This window comes from Indicator indicator, chromosome 1 (assembly GCF_027791375.1).
Source record: "Indicator indicator isolate 239-I01 chromosome 1, UM_Iind_1.1, whole genome shotgun sequence".
NCBI lineage: Eukaryota > Metazoa > Chordata > Aves > Piciformes > Indicatoridae > Indicator > Indicator indicator.
The window spans coordinates 97,265,100-97,274,162 of record NC_072010.1 but is presented as its reverse complement, the minus strand read 5'-3'; positions in this window follow the sequence as shown (position 1 = coordinate 97,274,162).

Genomic DNA, 9,063 nt, shown 5'->3' with positions numbered 1-9,063 from the left:
GTGTCTGTGGACAGATGCCATCACTCACAGTAACACCAGCATTCTGGTATCCCCTTTCCTCTGGATATGTGTCTTGATGAAGAGGACATCTAAAGGCCCCAGGACTTGGGGAAAATCTAGTAACTTTTTTCACAGCAAGAAAATCTATTTGTTCTGTTTGCCCTGGGAGAACAAAGGTTTCTCAGTAGAAGCAGTGTATGTTGTTTCCCAAAGGGGTAAGACTTTTTGCCCAAGAAAAATCTCTTTCCTACCCCTAGACTACACAAACAATATTGTTTAACACCTCTACTTCCCCCCAGCACCAGTGACGTGAAAGTAACTCAAACACATAACTGCTCACTTGACTGGGTTTTGATGGGAGCAGTGCAGTCATCTTAATACTTGTCTGTTGATGTTACTAATGCAACAGCACTGTCACATTTTCAAATGTATTTCTCTTTTTTGTTCATTTGAAATAAAATATTTTACAGGAACTAAATAGAGCAAGTTTTTAAAAAAGAAACAAGCAAAATGTTTCCTCTAAAAAAGGCTTTATACAATTAAAATATACGTACTTAGCATTTTACATTCAAGACCTCTTAAGGACAAAAACGAGCTTTACTTTGTTATGTAACACTGATAACACCAAATATGATGCAGTCATTCTTGGTTTAAAAGACAAAAACTTTTTACACAGGCATTTACAATTCCATATAGAAAGCCAGTCTCATGTAGAACACGATATACTGACATAAAAAAAGCTGAGCAAGTGCTTTAGTTGGAAAAATATATGCATACATTTGAAGATCTGTTACTTAAACAGGAGATTTATGGTGACTTTAGAATGTAAAATAGTAAGTGCAAGTAGATCTTTTTTTAAATAGTGCTATATAGAACTCAATTTCATATAAAAATAGATATCCATATATTTAATTCTGTTGCAAACTTAGGGTTATGTGTTTTTATTTGTTTGGGGTTGAGTCCTGTTAGAATGCACAACTGCAATAGTTACAGGTCATGGAACCTAAAGAAGCATATGGTAACCTAAACTCTTTAGGTAACCTAAACTCTTTTAAATAGTTCTAGAAATATGTATCCTGAATATATAAATAAAAAAAAACCAGAAACCCAAACAAATGATTTATTTTCAGTAAAGTAGATTAATTCAGTGATGCTGAAATCAAATGAAGTTACCAGTGATCTAAGGGACCTTCCTCCACATCAGGTGTTCACAGCCCTACAAAAGTCTACAGTTCCTTCTGTGTTTGTTGAGTAAGGAACATGCGTTTCGAGCCTACAGCAACTGCAGTCCAAAAAGCTACTTGGCTCTGTCTCAAGTAATAGCTAAGTAGGCTGGTTGCATAGTGCTAAAATTGAGGAGAGCATCAGCATGCCGATGTCTGGACCACAGTTTAAGTCCTTATACTTTGGGCTAAAATATTACATCTTTTTGATGAGCCACAGTAACGTTAACATGCAGTTATGCTGTTCTTTTAACATGAAACGCATCGAAATACAGGCTGCTAGCACCTTCAAAAACACCTACTGGAGTGAGCTATTTTGTTATTTTCTGAAGGAAGACGTGATTTCAAGATCAAACTATGTTGTATTAAATTAATCTATATACATCAAAACATAAAAATCATTACTGCTCTAAATGCAGCTAGCCCTTCTAGAAGCCTAGCCTGACACAGGATTGTTATTTTCTTTTGATACGTGCACATAGGCCTCCACGTTAAAGGTGATGTTCAGTGATGCTTCAGAATCTTGTGGGTTGGAGACAGGCCATGGGTCAGTGCAAAACCAGATCCTGAATCTGGAGATTTGGTACTGTTAAATGAAGATAGAGGTCTACCAATAATGTTAGTGGAGCAAAAGTCAGGCTTTGTCTATTGCCTCATTTCACAAGCTGAGCTGGTAATTCCAGTTCAAAGTTGTCTTTATGGACAAAATAAATTGCATTTTAGCAAGAGGTATGATTAGCTGCAGGACTTGTTGGAGCCTATGTACTTTTGCTTGGGCCATAAAAGTTCAATCCAACCTCTTTCACACAGTAAGCTTCCATCAGTTTGAGAGGAAGTTTCTCAAGAGCCTTTCCCATGTTATCTCTTGCAGTTTGCATCCTGCAAAATTTAACTTATAGTTTTTGCATTTATTTCACACTTCAGATGAAGAGAAATAGTGGCTTTCATAGGAGCAGCCTCTAAAGAATCAGCTTCCCTGCAGAAAGACCCAAGATCAACTTTTCATCTTCCAGATCTGTGCAAAATCCAATTGCTTAAGAGTTGGTGCTTGGTATGAACAAAAGTGGAGAGGAGGTGCTGTCTAAGGCAGACTTCAGAAGGCTTTTTTTTTTTCCCCTCTAGATATTAACCCATATGAAGTCCATCTGTGTAGTGGGTTTTACTCACAATATTTCAATGTCCCATTTTTGTGAATGTTTGTTGTCTATCTGCTGATTCATAATGATGTGATTCTTGTCGTAATAACTTCCTCCTTAAAAAAAAAAGAAGAAAAGAAAGTTCTAAAAAAGAAATGCACAGCAAGGTCTGTGCATAATCTTTAAGAAATGTGACTTAGTGGGAAAATTAATTGAAAAATAGAAATTCCCTGAGGTAGAGGGCTTGTGTCTGCCCCTCTCTCTCCTTCACACAATCACTGTAAGCTTAGACCCTGAACTGCTCCATTAGTCCAGAAGCAGAGTGTACCACAAACCAGACTCCTCAAAGGTACCTTTGGGCACAGAAACAGCACCTCTAAAGAGATTTTACTTCTGGCAGATGCTGAGCTCCCTGTGTCTGGATCTTTACTGTAGCATATTGCTACAGCAGAAATACACGGATTCACAGATACATGTGAGATTATTTGGGGTAGCATATCCATATCAACAACAAACTTAGGAAGTCCTTAAAATTTCTAACCTTCAAATACATGGGGCATTGCAGTGATAATAAAAAAATACACTATTTGACCATTAATAGAAATCCACTAAGTGTTTTACAAGGAGCTATCTTGCCACCCCAGCTTTTAACAGTGTATTTTGCAGTAACTTAGGAAGCATAGTTCTATGATACTGTAAGAGTTGCCATCTGTGTCACCAAGTAGCATTTAATGGCTTTGTAGTAACTTTTTAAGAATTAGTAATGGTAGATAAAATCCTAAGTTCCAGAAAGCAGGAATGCTCTATTAATTCAGCATCACAAGGCAGAGAACTAATTGCCATTATGTTTGAGCCGCAGAGGTCAGGTGTATAATGGTCAACGGACATTCATTGAAAAAGCTGATGACTTCATCCATGGGATGTGCCCTTACCCTTGTCTGTAAGCCCTGCAGATGTGTTACCCTAACGATTAATTTACTTCAGATTTCCATCTGAGAAGACAGCACCATGGAGCCCCCAACCTCATAACCAGCCACTGCCCCCCTGCCTCTTCTAGGAATAAAACCATAGGAGCAGGAGGGCTTAAACAAATTGTGTGTGAGGGGCAGCCATTCTTCAGTGAGTTAATTCTACCATGATGGAAATTAGAAAGCCTAGGACTTGAGCAGTAATAATTTTAACTAGCCTGAAAACATCAGGAATGAACACTTTTCTTTGAGCCACGTATATTCCGTGGTTGCTTTCTCTTCACCATTTTGTCTTCTGTAACTTCCATTTCTTGCCATCAGCACTACTGAACTCCCTGAAGCAGAATCAAATAAAATAAAACTCTGGGATCATGAGTAAGGTTCTGCCCTGCCCTGTTATTCCTTGTCCTACTGTCAAGCAGCTGGACATAAACTGAACAGGAAAGATAGGACTCAGTATTTAACCCTAGGTACAAAAAGAGCTGGAATACAGGAATTAACCTCAATCAAAAAATGCCCTTAGAACATGTAAGGTTTAATTGTATCTGGTTTTAGTGGGTTTTGTTTGATTTTTTTTCTTTTTTTTTCATACCTTTAATATCAAGCACAAGTTGGTCACTGAGGTATGAACTGATGGTTCTATCCTCATTGAGTCTCCACTTCTGCCTGTCCTTCCCATGTTCTGCCCAGAGCGCAACTTTGGCCCCAGGCACATCTCTGCCACCAATGACATCAAGGCAGGCGTTGTTGGCCTAAGAAACAAGAAGAGAAGTGAGATCCAGGCCACAAAGCCTTGGTTTTGTGTCTGACTTTCTGTTCTGGCACTGAGCATATTGCAATAATTGTGCTATAGCTGGCAACAAGCCTGGGAAGCAGGCTGGGAACAGATGATTCAAAACTAAGTTGCTTGATTTAAGGTGGTGGTCTTTGCTACTTCAGGCATCTCTTATGTTAAATCATCAGCTTTCTATATTAATAGCAGTCTATCAAGGGCACCATTAATACAAAATCACTTTGCATGTTACTTTTCAGAGAAATTCTTAACTTTTTAAAGGTTATAAACTTAAACTTGCAACTTCAGATAAAATCTGATTTCTACTTTCAGGAACATCGGTTGCATTAGACATTTGAAAAGTAGTCCAACTCACCAAATCAGACAGATTAAATCTGTCTATACACAGTAGAAGGAATGTAGAACCTAAGAGGTTTGGTTTAAGATGCATAATCTCGAGAGCCTGAAAGCTACCATGGTGTTAATGGTAGCCCACAGTAAAAGCAAGAAGTGAAGGTAAAAGGATGGTAAAGCGATACAACGCACTCACTTCCAACATGCGGAAACTCACCTTGGATTTCAAGAGTCCATGACAGTAGTGCCAGATCTGGGTATTTTTGCCATTATATGGGGACACAAACACTGATGTTGCTTTTGCATCTCCTGGGCTTCCAGCAACTGTTAAGTATTTACCTTGGGCTTGGTTCTTCACTCTGAAGTACACTGCTGGCTGAAATAGTATGAAAGAAAATAGTTACAAAACCAAGATGAAGAAAACTAATGTGAGAATGCCTCCCCTCCATCTTTTATCAGGTTTCTAAAGTATATTTTCCAGTTTCAGATTAGGATGTTCAAAAACATTTTTGTTGCAAACAAATATGCACCTGAAGAAGCAGAACGTGTTTTTCACAGGCAGGCAGACAGCTGTTAGAAGCAATGGCAGATAAGCACAGGTAGATGACTGCACAAACTCCAGAAAACTCTCTGTTTGCAGGATTTAAAACAAAGTAAAACCCATAATCCCACTACCCCCAAATGCCAAAGTCCTAGAAAAGTAGCTGAAATGGCCTTGTATCGCTACCAAATAAAAAAGCTTTTCAGATTGCTAACTGAAGAGAAAATTCTGTTTCAGAAATCAGCACAAATTATTTCCAAAACCAGAGACAAACTGGGATCCTTTCACAGTTACTACTTCCAAAAAATTCCAGGGAGCTGTCCACTTCTTGGACTGAAAAATCATTGGAGGATGGAGGGAATTTTTTGTTTCTTTTTTCGGGAAGGCAGGGTGAGAAGGACAGAAAATTCCTTTACTTTTTTTGAGGAGGGGCAGATAATGCATAATGCTAGAGACTATTATTTGTGTTCACTGCAACATCTCCCCAGTTGCATCTAGTGTTTAAAAATAAAGTAGAATTTCTCACTAAATATTAACAAGTTCTTCTGTAAGAAGCGGAGCTAACAAAAATTCTTTTTTAGTGGAGTTACTGCTCATAACATTCCTGGCAACTCTCTCCCTGGTCCTTTTCCTATCTGCCCAGACGCTGCAAGGCTGGGCACGTGGCAACACATGCTTTGGCCGGTTTGGAGCTTGTGTGAGTCACCGATTACCTGACATGTCCTGGAAGGAGAGAGAAGTAAAACTGCCTCCTTTACCTTGAGTGAGGGGCATTTATCTCAGTCTTGCTTCTCTCTCTCTTTCACTAAGCTCTTCAGAACTTTAGTTTCCAGACCTGAATCTTTGAATGAGACTGAAATTGACATTATTTGGGGTGAGGCAGAGAGGGAAAACCTGGTAGGACTTCATAAACTTGCCTTCTTTTGGAAATCCAGGCTTCAGCGCAATCAAATTTGGCTTTGCTTGTTTATGCTTATAGCGAAACAAGCCAATGGAGAATTGGTTCTCTGATTATTATCGTTATATGTCAAAAAAGTAAAAACAGAGCATCTACAGAACATTCTAGTAAGCCATTCAGTAAACAAAACTTGGCCCTAAGAAACTAGGAATTATTTCCCTTCATGAGTCTAATACAGATTTTAGTAACTGCCACTGGAGGAATTTTCTGCTTCAGTTATCTTCCAGTAGGTCCTCCTGGCTGTCATCATTTGGCCTGATTTATGGAGTACAAAGCACACCATTATACTATGTTAGTGGTTGAGCTGACATTTGTGCAGTAAACCCTGTCAAAAAAACCCCAAAGGTCCTCATACAGTCTTAACATACTTGCTTCACAGGACGAAGAGAGCCAATTGCTTTCCAGCCACTGTGCTCATTCCAGTTTGAAATCTCACTGGGCTCCAGCAGAATCTGATTTCCTGAAAAATTACATCCTTCATATGCAATCCACCTGGATGCAGAAAACAGAACACAAAAGACTGCACATTAACTATACCAAACTTGAGCTACAGACATGTTCAAGATGGTGCTCCTGAAAGCCCCCAAAGTTTTCTATAGCAGTGCTGGTATCAAACCTCTTGCCACACAGCAAAATGCCATCCATTCCAGTGGTTTCACTGTTTGTCTAAATTAAGACGTGTTTTCTGCTTGCTTGCCTGAAAACTGTAAACTCATACTCCCCCTCCCAGTTTTTTCACAGAAATATGAAAACCTCTGCATGAACCTAGATAGGAATAACGCAGGTTTCAATGGGCACTAGAAAACTATGAAGACAGACAGCAGGCTGCACTACTTACAGCTTTGCCTGGTTGTACATATGCGGTGGGTTGAAATTACCCCTTGAACTCATTTGAGAGAATTGTCCCCCAAAGCAAAAATTGCCAGACCAGCTCAGTTTGGGATGGAAGCAAATGAACCTATATTTACAAGCAAACTAAAATCTAGATATATGAAATGCAATGAGTATGTACAAAACATACAATATATGTACGATATATATATATTTACAATTCATAACACAGAAACTCTTCAGACCCTCCTGGACCCAGGGGGACTGTTCACCTCCTCCCCCACTCCCTCCCTCCTTCCAGTTACCTCCCACAGTAGTCAAAACAGAGAGACCCTGGCAAGGCCATGGAAGAAAGAGGAAAGTTGCAAGCAGAAGTGACAGCAGAAGAGAAGGGAGAGAAAGAACTGTTTATGCCTCTGCTCTATATTCCCATTAGCAATCCAATGCAGACCTTAACATTATTTTTCTTTTACATCCAATGATAATAATTTTATTTTCAGCCTTTGTAGTCAGGATCTAGGCCAAAGTTCTCCCTTCAAAACTGTAATAATGTATTAATTATGAGAGGATATTTTCCAATGTTTTCTTTTGTTACAGTTAAGGCTTTTTAAAGCTGCTCCACTTGTCTGAGGACACATTTAAAATATTTACTCTGAAATCTATGTAGTGAATGTATCTGAGCCACGGACGTGGCTGAATCCTCTAACAGTTAAAGCATTAGCACGCACAGATCTTTTGTTATCTAGACATCTGCTTGGTCAATTCTGCTTACAAAGGCAGTCTCAGGATTGTTTTTGTTTATGTCAACAAGATGTTGTGCAGACAGTGAATACTAAATGCTTGACTCAAGTTCTCTGAACACAAAGCAAATACTGTTTTCCCCAGTTTACCTATTTTATAGATCAACTGCCAAGAACATGAGGGATGGTTTCCCTCTAACTCAATGAAAAAGCATCCACAAACAGTGCTCAAAGCACCTGTAATTTATTTTTTTTATACTATAAGTAATTTGGAGAAATTGAAAGCCATCCTTGCTCAGGACTTCATGGAAGCTGGAATATGTTGACTTTGAACTACCTTCAGGCTGCATCACTGTTTCTTCAAATTAAGTCCCATATCTCCTGACTAATAGGTATTCAGAGAAACCTGACCACCACTGTGTGTTCCTTATGCTTCTAGTACATTCCTGACCTTCTTGTGATGCTTTCTGTGAAGTCACTGAGAATTCACTGTTAACACTGTTCTTGGAGCATCAGTCTCATTGGAAATGCAGTTTCTGTTGCCAAAGCAGGCATTTATAGGAAACAGAGGAAGGATTGTTACAGTAATAACCAGGTTTGGCTTCTGGCATTCAGTGACACAGACAAAACTCATCTTGGCACTCATGTAAGCCCAGCAGCCTCCACTGTGTTATCTTTCCTGCACCAGGCAATTGCATGGGCAAAGTGACATTCCCCATTTAGACTGTAACACCTCCACAGAGGCATAAAAGTTTACACACTCCCACCAGATATAAGTCAGATGGTCTCCTCCAAACTAGCTTAGATTCAGGGAATGCATGTGTGGTGGTGTCAGCTCCAAAGGGCTGCCACTTGCATGGGGCACCTCAAGACACAGCAGCTCAGGATGGAAAAGGCACAGATGTTAGGGACTAGAGCTTATAGTGAACTAGCAAAGCTCTGCAAGGAAGCTTACATTCACTATGGGCCCACAGCTAAATTAGACAGCTACTGACTGTTCTTAAAGAAAGGGAGGCTCAATCCTTAACCAATCTTTCAGGAAAACACTTGTGTGAAATTCCTGCAACAAAACAGTCCGTGGTGCTCGAAAGCATGAGTCAAGCTCAAAAAACCACAGGAGCCCTCAGTAGTGCTAGCACAGGTATCTGTAGAATGGTTTTGACTTCTAGGTGGCAACAGACTTGATGCATTAGAAAAATTCATTGTAAAAATCGCTACAGGGATATAGCTAAGCTGTCAACATACTACACTGATTCCAATTAGTTCAAATTTTGTGTGTCTTTCTGCCATCCCCTAGGATCTCTCAAGAAAATTACAGACATATTTACATGAGAAAGGTGGAGAAAAGATGTAAAATAAACGCAGGAAATGTGTTGCATTAGAATTAAAGCAGTTTCCAGTCAGTCTCCACTGCAGGACAAGACTCTGCAAGTTATTTCGTGCTGCTGTGGATGTGGAAAACCTGGCTGAGACAGAATACTTGAGAGTGTATCCAAAAGGTGAAACAGGGAGATGTGGAAGAGGTTAGGTCACTTCTGCA